General features: G+C 43.0%; 1 long non-coding RNA gene across 1 annotated transcript; it reads right to left on the reverse strand.

The window, feature by feature from the left end:
• Positions 1-620: 620 nt before the first annotated feature.
• Positions 621-11,550, reverse strand: LOC306648292. Its single transcript, XR_013760346.1, has 4 exons — positions 11,386-11,550; positions 2,442-2,508; positions 1,950-1,992; positions 621-1,006 (listed from the first exon to the last, which is right to left on the reverse strand). It is a non-coding gene; the product is annotated as an uncharacterized lncRNA (long non-coding RNA).
• Positions 11,551-12,945: the final 1,395 nt, after the last annotated feature.

The following is a 12,945-nucleotide window of genomic DNA, read 5'->3' on the forward strand; positions in this document are numbered from 1 at the left end:
ATAAAGAATCAGTAAATCCAAACACAGGCCAGATGAAAACTCATGGTGAGGGGGAAAAAGAGTGAAGAGAAATAAAGTCAACATTCAGAACCTCAAAACAATCTTAATCCAGCTGCTGCAGTGCACAACTGTAACCCCAGCAACTTCAAAGCCTGAGGCAAAGGACTGCAGTTATGAGTTATGGTTTGTTGCTAGCTCCCAGAAACACTCCACAAATACAGGTCTCACACAAGGAACTTTTATTTTATGCTGATGATTCATGTCCGCTCAGAGAAAAGGGAAGAAAGAAAGAGAGAACATGGCGCAAGGTTTCTCTCAGACATAGGAATTTCGCGGGCTGAGAGGAACCAATTGTGAAGGAGAATTCTTACAGACTGACTGATGGACCAATGAAATATTAGAGCATAACGTGGGAGGCAGGAGGATTATGGCAGTGTGAGCCGGAAATTCCTGTAACGTGAGAGGTGGGAAGAATGCAGACTGACAGGTGATGGGGAGGCCGGAAATTTCTGTAACCGGAGAGGTGGGTGAAAGCAGATTGACAGGTGGTGGGTGAAGCCAGATTCCTTATATTCCCCCATTTCCTTTTTTATGAAAAATTTAAAAATCTTGCTCTCCAGTTCTTTTTGAAGCCTTCTCTCTCCTTCCTGTCTAGGTGACTGGGGTTGGTTTTGCAGGTGAGATGTAAAAAGTTCATTCTCCTCCCAGGCTTCCAAAGGCAGATGATTTTCATGGACTTCATTTTCTCGATTTGATTGATACCCTATTTCTGCATTAACTGCCTGTCCCCAATTCTGACTCCATTTACCCCTCTAATACTAGGAACTCCTTCACTGCTGTAGGGAAAAGGGGTGATGACCGATCTGACTTCTTCTAGCTGGAAGTGGGCAGCGTGGGGCAAGCAGTTTGGAGGTTCCTTTTTAGAAATCAGGTCAATTGAGGGATTCATGGGAGAAGTCTGGTTGTAGGGAGAGCAGGCTGTAAAGGCATCTGTGGATGGGTGCTTCTATGGGAGAAGAACAAAAAGACATGAGTACTGAAATGAGATTGATACAATATAAATGTTGCAGGATCTGGAACATGCTAATGCATATTATAAAGATGACAGAAGTCAATAATTCCTCACCAGGGAGTGGTAGAACTGAGAAGTTGTTCCCATAACAATGCTTAGCAAAGGCTGGAGAGGACAGGCCTTTATTTGGGAGCTTTACATTGTGTAGGTTATCAGGAATGTGAACACAACATTTAGTAGCAATCTGTATACTTCTGTTACTAGCAAACATAGATTAAGCCTACCTGTGTCTGTAGGCCTTAAACTGACTAAAAACTTCTGACTCTGGCAGTTTCTCTTGATAGTTATTATTATTTTTAAGTGCCCAAGAATGGCTATACTTTGGTTTTAACTGATTTGCCAGGTGTTTAAGATCAAGCTGGTCAAAGTGACCTGTTCCTGTCTGTTAAAGAGTCATCTGAGTTTCCACAGGGGTCACTCATAGAGAATTGAAGAGCAGATTCTTAGCTCCATTAGTGCCATTTGGTTAGGCAGGGTCTTCTGGATGATGTGACTTTCCTTGAAAGCATTGGGGATGTCTCCCTTTTTTCCATGACCCTCCTCTGCAGCAGATGCACTGAGTGGCTTTTCCTCTAGCAGCCTCATCAATCTCCTTGGTCAGGAGTTGTTTGGCCAAGAGTTGCAAAGCTCCTTGGAGAAGTCCTCTTGTTCCCTGGGTTCAGGCTGACTTTGAGGGCAAGATCCAAATATGGATTTTTCTTGACCTCTGTATTTAATATCTATTCCTAAGTTTGATCTTAACCATCAAGCAAAACAATCTCACCAGTCATAAAGTAAGAGTACTGAGCTTTAGTTTTAATGTCTATAACTTTACAGTTATTTACCCCCTTTTATCTAATTGGGGTTTACGTTATCTGTTCTATAGGTGATGGCTTACTATTCCAAGTTAATTTACGGTGTTCACTCTTAAAGCAGTACTTCTGCAAAATATTGATCAGGCAACAATTAGAGTTTACAAGGAAAATACAAAATGGAGTCATCAACAGTAAAACATTCAGTTTGTGCAATAGCTATTTTGAATTTTGGCTGAGTTCCCATTTGAGATCACAGTAATCTTTACAACAAACATTAAACTTTTGAACACAACTTTAAATGAGTTAAAGTCAGGCTTACTTTGGAGCCATTGTAATGTGTAGCAGGGTGGTGAGGCAGAGCCTTATCTCAGGTAACGTGGGGCTTTTCAGTGAGGGGCAAAGGAATATATAAAACAGATTTTGAAGATTAAGCTGAGATCAGATGGAGCTCTTTTCTCTGATGGAAATGTGGATCTAAAGAGTTATGTCAGCAATCTTTATATGTGTGTAGTGTTAGGTTATATATACCCTATTGATGACAGGTCCTATAATAGAACATTAAATGATAGGTTTACAATTACAGACAAGTTTAATTTGGAGAACAGCAGCTTGATAAATTTTCTGCTTTAAAGGCTTGTATATCTGGAAAATATGAACACATTTAATATGAAAAGAATAATGTTTTTAAGTATGTTACTCCATGGAATAGCTTTATAAATTAATCAGATGTCTCTAACAAACACTTTTGAGTAATCCCATACATGTTGCTTATTGTAGAAAAACCAAGACATCAGACAAGTGTACCAACAGTATTTGCCGTCTCTTTCCTGTTGAAGAAAAGTCCTAGAAAAATTGATGTTAGACATTTTATAAACATTAATATTTTATTAGTGTGACTGCCTAGAGACTTGTGAGTTAATTTTAAGGACATTTTACTTTTATTAATTTACCCAATTAAAGTTGAACCTCATTAAATCACGTGAATTAAAAATATTTGGATCCATTTTTAAAATTTTAATTTTTATGTGCGCTTACATTTAACACAAAAACAAAGGCCTTGTAATATTTATTTCCATTACAATGTAATGGATGTTCAAAAATAACTCTAGAGTTGGATAAAAAGAACTGATCAAAAATTATTATCCTAGGATCTTCGAAGATGGCGGCCTAGAGGGTGGCTGCATTTCATGTTGCTCCAGGACTCAGGATTCAAAAGAGGAGATATTGAGATGCTTGGGACCAACTCAAAGCAGCCGGGTGACTCTCACCCCCTGGGGGGGCATCCCGGATGGGACAGGGGTCCCGGAACGCAGGAAACTTTGTGAAGTAGAACTGCCGGCGAGACGCCCCTCCCCCTGCTGGAGCAGTGAACGCGGACAGCTGGGAGCGCCGTAAAGGAGGCCGCTCGGCACAGCACTGGGACTCGGAGCAGCCACTGGGGCTCCGGCGGCTGCCCAGGGGAAGAGTGGCAAGGAGAACTGTGTGGACTCAGGACACCGGGGCCTGCCCTGAGGAGGAGGAGAGGAGCTTGGCCACTTGGATTCGGAGAGACTGCACCAGAGCTACAGGCGGTTGCCAGAGGAGAAGCTGCGCGGCGAGCTGTTTGGAATCAGAACAACGCTTCTGAACACCGGGGCCTGCCCTGAGGACGAGGAGGAAGAGGAGCGGCCGCTTGGATTCGGGTGACTACACCAGAGCTACAGGCGGTTGCCAGAGAAGGGGCTGCGTGGCGAGCTGTTTGGACTCTGACCACTTCTGAACCCCGGGGCCTGCCCGGAGGAGTAGGAGAAGGAGGAGAAGGAGCGCGGCGGGTCCTTTGGACTTGCAGTGACTGCATTAGTGCTCCAGGCGGCTGCTCAGAGGAGAAGGCGAGTGGTGAGTTGTTTGGTCTTAAAGTGACAGCTCCTGAACACAGGGGGGCTGCCTGGAGGAGAAGCGTGGTGGGACGCTTGGTCTTGAGTGGCCGCACTTGAGCTCCGGGCGGTGCCCAGAGGACCCGTGCAGCGGGTCACGTGGATTCAGAGCCACTCAGAGGGACTGCTCCTGAACACCCGGGGGGTTATCTGGAGGAGGAGGAATGGGGAGGGTCACTTCGACTCGGAGTGATTGATTGCCCCGGGCTACGGGTGGTTGGCGGGAGGAGGAGGCACAAAGTGAGTTTCTTGGACTCCTAGTGACTGCACCGGCATACTGGGTGGCTGTCTGGAGGAAGAGGCCTGTGGCGGGTCTCTGGGACTCAGAGCGATTGTTCGGGGCCACAGGTGGCTGCTCAGAGGAGGGGCCACGCAGCCAGGCGATTAGGTGCAGAACAGGGTCCCAGGATCTAGGAGGCTTCTGGGTGGAAGAGCCGCACAGAGATAGGCTTAGGGCGGAGCGAAGGTTCCAGGCCTGTGGGCAAATTCTCTGAGGAGGGGCAGCCTAAGGAGATTCATCTGCGAAGGGTGAGGCTCCCAGGCCCAGGAGGTAGGGCCGGGCCCCTGGAAACTTTGCAGAGGAAGGCAGCCCAGCCCAGGCAGTAGCTGTAAATTGAGGGGAACCTCTAGGAGGAAACTGACCAGCGAGACCTCCCCATTGGGTGAGTCTTCCCTGCCTGGTGAGGTTTCCCCACAAGGACGGTAAAACCAGAGACACAGGCCCAAACAGGCCTTGCCTCAGCCCACAGCCTAGGTCCCCTTTGGATGACCATTGGTCAACAAGTGGAGGCACCTCTGCCCACTAGCAGGGAATATACCCCACCTGAAGGCCACCACTCCTAGAGAGGCAGCTTCCTTGTGGAGCACTGCACTATCAACTTCCTCAAAGACTTCAGCCTACTGAAGGCTAACAGGGGATATATATAGAAATCTTCAGGGACATTGTAAATCAACAGAGGAAATCTGCAATATCTCAGCGGTTCACTGATATCTGAACAATATGAGAAAACAAGGAAAGAAAATGCTGCAAACAAATCTAGATGTTACATCAATAAAACCCAATGACAGCATGGCAGAAGAAATGACAGAAAAGGAGTTCAGAATGTACATAATTAAAATGATCAGAGAAGCAAACGATGAGATGAAAGAGCAAATGCAAGCATTGAATGATCGCACCAATCGACAGTTAAAAGAGCAAATACAGGAAGCAAAAGATCATTTCAATAAAGAGTTAGAGATATTGAAAAAAAACCAAACAGAAATCCTTGACATGAAGGAAACAATAAACCAAATTAAGAACTCCATAGAAAGCATATCCAATAGGATAGAACACCTGGAAGACAGAACCTCAGACATTGAAGACAAAATATTTAACCTAGAAAACAAAGTTGAACAAACAGAGAAGATGGTAAGAAATCATGAACAGAATCTACAAGAACTATGGGATATCATGAAAAGGCCAAATTTAAGAATTATTGGGATTGAGGAAGGTCTAGAGAAACAAGCCAAAGGAATGAACAACCTATTCAATGAAATAATATCAGAAAATTTCCCAAATCTGAAGAATGAAATGGAAAATCAAGTTCAAGAGGCTTACAGGACTCCAAATACACAAAATTACAACAGACCCACACCAAGGCACATTATAATGAAAATACCTAACATACAAAATAAAGACAGAATTTTAAAGGCTGTGAGAGAAAAAAACCAAATTACATTCAGGGGGAAACCAATACGCATATCAGCAGATTTTTCAATCCAGACCCTAAAAGCTAGAAGGTCCTGCAACAACATTTTTCAAGCCCTGAAAGAAAATGGATGCCAACCAAGAATCTTATACCAAGCAAAACTTACCTTCAAATTTGACGATGAAATAAAATCCTTCCATGATAAACAAAAGCTAAAAGAATTTACAAAAAGAAAGCCAGCATTACAGAACATTCTCAACAAAATATTCCATGAGGAAGAGATGAAAAACAAAGAAGCAAATCAGCAACGGGAGGAATTATCCTAAAGGAATTGTCAAATAAAGGAGGAAACAAGTTGTGTCAAACAAATAAATAAACAAAATTTTAAAAATGAACCAAAAGACCGGGAAACCAAATCATTTCTCTATAATAACCCTGAATGTTAATGGCCTGAATTCATCAATCAAAAGACATAGACTGGCAGACTGGATTAAAAAGAAAGATCCAACAATATGTTGCCTGCAAGAGACTCACCTCATAGAAAAAGATACCCATAGATTAAAGGTGAAAGGATGGGGAAAAACATACCATGCACATGGACTCAGCAAAAAAGCTGGAGTATCCATCCTCATTTCAGATAATGTGGACTTCAAGCCAAAGTTAGTCAGAAGGGATAAAGAAGGTCATTTCATACTGCTTAAGGGAAGCATAAATCAGCAAGATATAACAATCATAAACATCTATGCCCCAAACAGTGGCTCATCTATGTATGTCAAACAAATCCTTCTCAATTTCAGAAACCAAATAGACCACAACACAATAATACTAGGTGATTTTAACACGCCGCTCTCACCACTGGACAGATCTTCCAGACAAAAATTGAACAAAGAAACCATAGATCTCAATAACACAATCAATAATTTAGACTTAACGGACATTTATAGAATATACCATCCAACCAAGAGTGAATACACTTTCTTCTCAGCAGCACATGGATCCTTCTCTAAAATAGAACATATATTATGCCACAAAGCTAATGTTAGCAAATACAAGAAGATAGAGACACGACCATGTATTCTCTCAGATCATAATGGATTGAAGTTAGAAATAAATGAAAGAGTAAAACACAGAAACTATTCCAACATCTGGAGATTAAACAATATGCTATTATATGATGAATGGATAACAGAAGATATTAGGAAGGAAATTAAAAAATTCTTAGAGGTAAATGAGAACAAAGAAACATCATATCAAAATCTCTGGGACACTATGAAAGCAGTACTTAGAGGGAAATTTATTTCATGGAGCGCATTTAATAAAAGAAGTAAAACTCAACAAATAAACAACATAACACTACAGCTCAAAGCCCTAGAAAAAGAAGAACACAACAGCACCAAAAGTAGTAGAAGACAGGAAATAGTTAAACTCAGAGCTGAAATCAATGAAATTGAAACAAAAGAAACAATACAAAAAATTGACAAAATAAATAGTTGGTTCTTCGAAAAAATAAACAAAATTGATAAACCTTTAGCCACACTAACAAAGAGAAGACGAGAGAAAACCCAAATCACTAAAATTCGGAATGAACAAGGAAATATCACAACAGACAGGATGGAAATACAAAACATAATTAGAAGCTATTTTGAAAATCTATACTCCAACAAAATAGAAAATTTCGAAGACATCAACAGGTTTCTAGAGACATATGAATTGCCTAAACTGAATGAGGAGGACATAAACAATTTAAATAGACCAATTTCAAGTACTGAAATAGAAGAAGTCATCAAAAGCTTACCAACAAAGAAAAGTCCGGGACCAGATGGGTTCTCAGCCGAGTTCTACAAAACCTTTAAGGAAGAGCTCATTCCAATACTTCTCAAAGTATTCCATAAAATAGAAGAGGAGGGAACCCTCCCAAACTCATTCTATGAAGCCAATATCACACTGATACCTAAACCAGACAGAGACTCATCAAGGAAAGAAAATTTCAGACCAATATCCTTAATGAACATCGACGCAAAAATTCTCAACAAAATTTTAGCAAATCGCATACAAAAACATATTAAAATATAGTGCACCATGATCAAGTGGGTTTCATCCCAGGGATGCAAGGTTGGTTCAACATCAGGAAATCAATAAACGTAATTCACCATATTAATAGACTTAAAGTCAAGAATCACATGATTATTTCAATAGATGCAGAAAAAGCATTTGATAAAATACAGCACCCCTTCATGCTCAAAACACTAGAAAAAATAGGGATAATGGGAACATTCCTTAACATTGTAAAGGCCATTTATGCTAAGCCCATGGCTAATATCATTCTAAATGGTGAAAAACTGAAAGCATTCCCCCTAAAAACTGGAACAAGGCAGGGATGCCCTCTTTCACCACTTCTATTCAACATCGTTCTTGAGACTCTGGCCAGAGCAATTAGACAAACCAAAGAGATTAAAGGGATACGAATTGGAAAAGAAGAACTCAAACTATCCCTGTTCGCTGATGACATGATTATATATTTAGAGGAACCAGGAAATTCCACCAGAAAACTCTTAGAACTCATAAGTGATTTCAGTAAAGTAGCAGGTTACAAGATCAATGCCCATAAATCCAACGCATTTTTATACATAAGTGATGAATCTTCAGAAAGAGAAATAAGAAAACTACCCCATTCACAATAGCCTCGAAAAAAATAAAATACTTGGGAATCAATCTCACAAAAGAGGTGAAAGACCTCTACAATGAGAACTATACAACACTAAAGAAAGAAATTAAAGAACACCTTAGAATATGGAAAGATCTTCCATGTTCTTGGATAGGAAGAATTAATATTGTCAAAATGGCCATACTACCTAAAGTGCTATACAAATTCAATGCAATTCCAATTAAAATCCCAATTGTGTACCTTACAGAAATAGAGCAAGCAATCATGAAATTCATCTGGAAGAATAAGAAACCCAGAATAGCTAAAGCAATCCTTAGCAGGAAGAGTGAAACAGGGGGTATTGCAATACCAGATCTTCAACTCTACTACAAAGCAATAGTAACAAAAACGGCATGGTATTGGTACCAAAATAGAAAGGTAGATCAATGGTACAGAATAGAGGACACGGACACAAACCCAAATAAATACAATTTTCTCATACTAGACAAAGGGGCCAAAAATATGCAATGGAGAAAAGATAGCCTCTTCAACAAATGGTGCTGGGAGAATTGGAAATCCATATGCAACAGAATGAAACTAAACCCATATCTCTCACCATGCATGAAACTAAACTCAAAATTGATTAAGGACCTCGGAATCAGACCAGAGACCCTGCAGATTATAGAAGAAAAAGTAGGTCCAAATCTTCACCTTGTTGGTCTAGGACCAGACTTCCTTAACAGGACTCCCATAGCACAAGAAATAAAAGCTAGAATCAACCACTGGGATAGATTCAAACTAAAAAGCTTTCTCTCAGCCAAGGAAACTATCAGCAATGCGAAGAAAGAGCCTACAGAGTGGGAGAATATCTTTGCCAATCATACTTCAGATAGAGCACTAATCTCCAGAATCTATAAAGAACTCAAAAAACTCTACTCCAATAATTCAAATAGTCCAGTCAACAAATGGGCTAAGGAAATGAATAGACACTTCACAGAAGAAGATCTACAAGCAATCAACAAACATATGGAAAAATGTTCAACATCTCTAGTAATAAGAGAAATGCAAATCAAAACCACCCTAAGATTCCATCTCACCCCAATTAGAATGGCGATTATCAAGAATACGAGCAACAACAGGTGTTGGCGAGGATGTGGGGAGAAAGGTACACTCATACACTGCTGGTGGGGCTGCAAATTAGTGCAGCCACTATGGAAAGCAGTGTGGAGATTCCTTAGAAAACTTGGAATGGAACCACCATTTGACCCAGCTATCCCACTCCTTGGCCCATACCCAAAGGACTTAAAATCTGCATACTACAGAAATACAGCCACATCAATGTTCATAGCTGCTCAATTCACAATAGCCAGACTGTGGAACCAACCTAGATGCCCTTCAATTGATGAGTGGATAAAGAAACTGTGGTATATATATACAATGGAATATTACTCAGCCATAAAGAATGATAAAATTATGACATTTGCAGGCAAATAGATGAAATTGGAGAATATCATGCTAAGTGAGATAGGCCGATCTCAAAAAGCTAAAGGACGAATGATATCGCTGATAAGTGGAGGATGACACATAATGGGGGGGAGGGAAGGGTTAGAGTTAGGGTTAGGGAGGGGGGCAAGTATGGAGGAAGGAACTACTGTATAGAGGGTAAAGAGGGGTGGGAGGGGTGGGGGGAAGGGAAAAAATAACAGAATGAATCAAACAACATTGCTCTATGTAAATTTATGATTACACAAATGGTATGCCTTTACGCCATGTACAAACAGAGAAACAACATGTATCCCATTTGTTTACAATAAAAAAAAAATTATTATCCTAGTTCTGTAGGATCAAAAATTGAGCTAAAAAATACAGCACTTAAGAAAAACAAAGTCCTGGAAGAAAAATGATAATGGTTATTAATTAAAGCATGAGAAAATAAGAAGGAGAGAAAAGTTGAAAGGGAGAAAAGTTGAAAGGGAGAAAAGTATTCTGAGTTGTAGCCCAGGAGAAATTTAAAATGGACACTTTTGCACTTCTTTTTTCTTGGGTTTGAAACTGGTTTCCTACTGTACCTTTCTTCATTTACATGTTAATGTAAGCCTTGACTGAGATCTGAATCTGAAAGGGGCTAATATGTTCTAGCAGAAACTTGATGCTTAGGTCCTTTTAATTTCTTGAGCCTGCAGGGAGAGCTAAGAGAGAAGGAAAAGATTTGAAAATAAGTAATCAGCCAAGAGAACGTGTTCAGGTTTTACTCCATCCGCGCACCACCTCCCCTAAAGGAGCTAGAATGTGTGTACGAGACCACGTGTTGGGGGGACTTGGTGGGCTGAGTGGCGGAGCGGAAGGAGAAACAGAATGAGGCAAAGGAGAGAAATGAACAGGAGCTCCTGCAGGAGGAGGCCTGTAAGGAAATGACTCATTAGCTGCATTAAACTTGGAAGAGAAAGGATTAAAAGGGGGAGGAGAAGCAGCAAGAAAGAAAGGAAAGACACGAAGGGGAAAAGTCCCTTTCCATTCACCAGGTTACCCACATATGTACTTAATTATAACTAGTATAATTAGGCATAAAATTTTACCTAGTATAAAGCTAGAATTTAGGGTGCCATAAATAGACCATTCTGACTTACTATCTAAAGGACAATTTAGCTCTGATTCAGGGAATAGGTGAAGGGGTTTGAGATGATTTAATAAGCATCTCAGGGGTGAGTTTGCTGAGCTGGATGTCCTCAATCCCATGGTAAGCTGAGACCCACCTGGCTAGTGATTTTGGCATCCCAAGATCACAGTGCCAGGCAGTGAGAGGTTAGGACAGAGGCTTGGTAGTCACCAAAAACCAATGTTTAACAAGGCATTAGCCGAGAAGAGTTTGAAGACTTGATCAGGATTTCGAGTGAGTCACAGCGGGAAATAAAAGAACTTCAAACCCTGAGAAAGAATCTCAGCACTATAAAAATGAAGAGTCCACCCAGCAACTAGGACCAGCTATGGGGACCAAGGAGATACCCCCACCCATCGGCAGTCGGGCGGCGGGAGCTGTGGGGCAGGTGGTGAAAGCCACGAGTGGGAAGCCACAGGGCAGTGGGAGGGAGCCACGGGGTAGGCAGCAAAAGCTGCGAGTGGGGAGCTGCAAGGCAACGGGAGGAAACCGCAAGCCACGGGGGAGGGAACCGCAGGAATGGCCGCTTCTCAGATATGGGGGGGGGTGCCACAGCCGAAGCCGGGGGGCAGCCGAGATGTGTTTAAGTAGTCAGGGGTCTGCCTAAGGGGAACTCACCTATTCTGGAGTCCGGTGTTGTATGCAGAAAACTGGGCATCCAGGTAAATGGAAGGTGAGCCTGTATCCGCAGGCGCAGGGGCTATTGGATGGGATTCTGCCTGCTTAGTCAGTGGAAAAACCCATCCCCAAGTCTTCGGCACCAGATGTTAGGGGCAGTTATGGTTCGTCACTAGCTCCCAGATGCTCCACAGATACAGGTCTCACACAAGGAACTTTTATTTTATGCATACGATTCACATCTGCTCAGGAGAAAGGGAAGGAAGAAAGAGAGAACATGGCGCAAGGTTTCTCTCAGACAGGAATTTCGTGGGCTGAGAGGAACGAATCCCGGAGGAGAATTCTTACAGACTGACTGATGGGCCAATGACATATTAGAACCTAACATGGGAGGCAGGAAGATTACCGCAGAGTAAGCCAGAAATTCCTGTAATGTTAGAGGCGGGTGACCGCAGACTGACAGGTGATGGGGGAAGACAGATTCCTTACAAAGTCCAGGCTGGGCAACACAGGTGTCCCAAATATAAAATGTTAAAAAAAAAAAAAAAAGACGAAGGAAGAAGCCCCACAGTAAATTACCCTTGGGTCAAGGAAGAAGAGAGGGAATGAGAGGGGAGGGGAAGTGACTGGGTGGGGGTGTGGGGGAGGGAGATGTGTAAAAGGGGACGGGAGGGGACGGGAGTGAAGGGGAGGGGAGAAAACAATGGGCAAGAATGCTGAGGCAGAGCTCCAGGGTAGAACATTTGAATAGTATGCCTGAAATCCTGGGGTCCTATTTCCCAAACATACAATAAAAAATGAAAAGACAAAGAAGCCCAGGCCCACTGGCTCTCGGAGTGCCTGGATTCCAGCACCAGGAACATCTCCCATGGACTCTGGGCTGTGGCTGTGCACCCTTGCAGGCTGGGAAAGAAAGTCAGGGCGATTCAGCTACCTGAACTCCCAGGATCCAGACTATGTTTCGCAGACTATGTCTCTGGGCCCAGGCGGTTTGGGATGTGCACCCCTACAAGCTAGGAGAAAACAGTCCAGAAGCTCCATTTCTGGAACTCCGTCTTTGGACTACATTTCACAGAGGGCTGGGGGAACCTCCCCTGAGCACCTGCCGAGTTGCATGTCGGGAGATGGGATGGGCAGGCGGGAGTTTCAAAGGGGCTCCTCTTGGAGGCCCTCCCGAGTCCTCAAACTCTCCGTCCCCTCCTGAGAGAGGCAGAAAGTAGGTCTGCCGCAGTGGGGAAATGTTGGAGCCCAGGAGGACCCTCACGGGGTGTGGTGGGGAGGGTGCCAGGACGAGGACTCGAGGGAGGATACCCGAAAATAATCTGGCCGTCTGGGGAGCTGCTGAGAGGCCTCAGCGGCTGTGTGAGTGGAAGGCTGGAGGCGGGTCCTGTGGAGACTGAGGCAGAGGCCTCCTATCATCTCCCTGCAAGACCTTGGCACTGAGGGCCAGCAGCCCCGCACTCAGGAGGCCAGCAGGCGAGCTGCTGTGGGAATGTGGAAGAGCAGCTTGGGGTGCAGCCAGGGAGAAGCTCCGCAGCCGCATTTCCCGCCTTTCTCCAG

This window comes from Sciurus vulgaris (assembly GCF_902686455.1).
Source record: "Sciurus vulgaris genome assembly, chromosome: 17".
Lineage (NCBI taxonomy): Eukaryota > Metazoa > Chordata > Mammalia > Rodentia > Sciuridae > Sciurus > Sciurus vulgaris.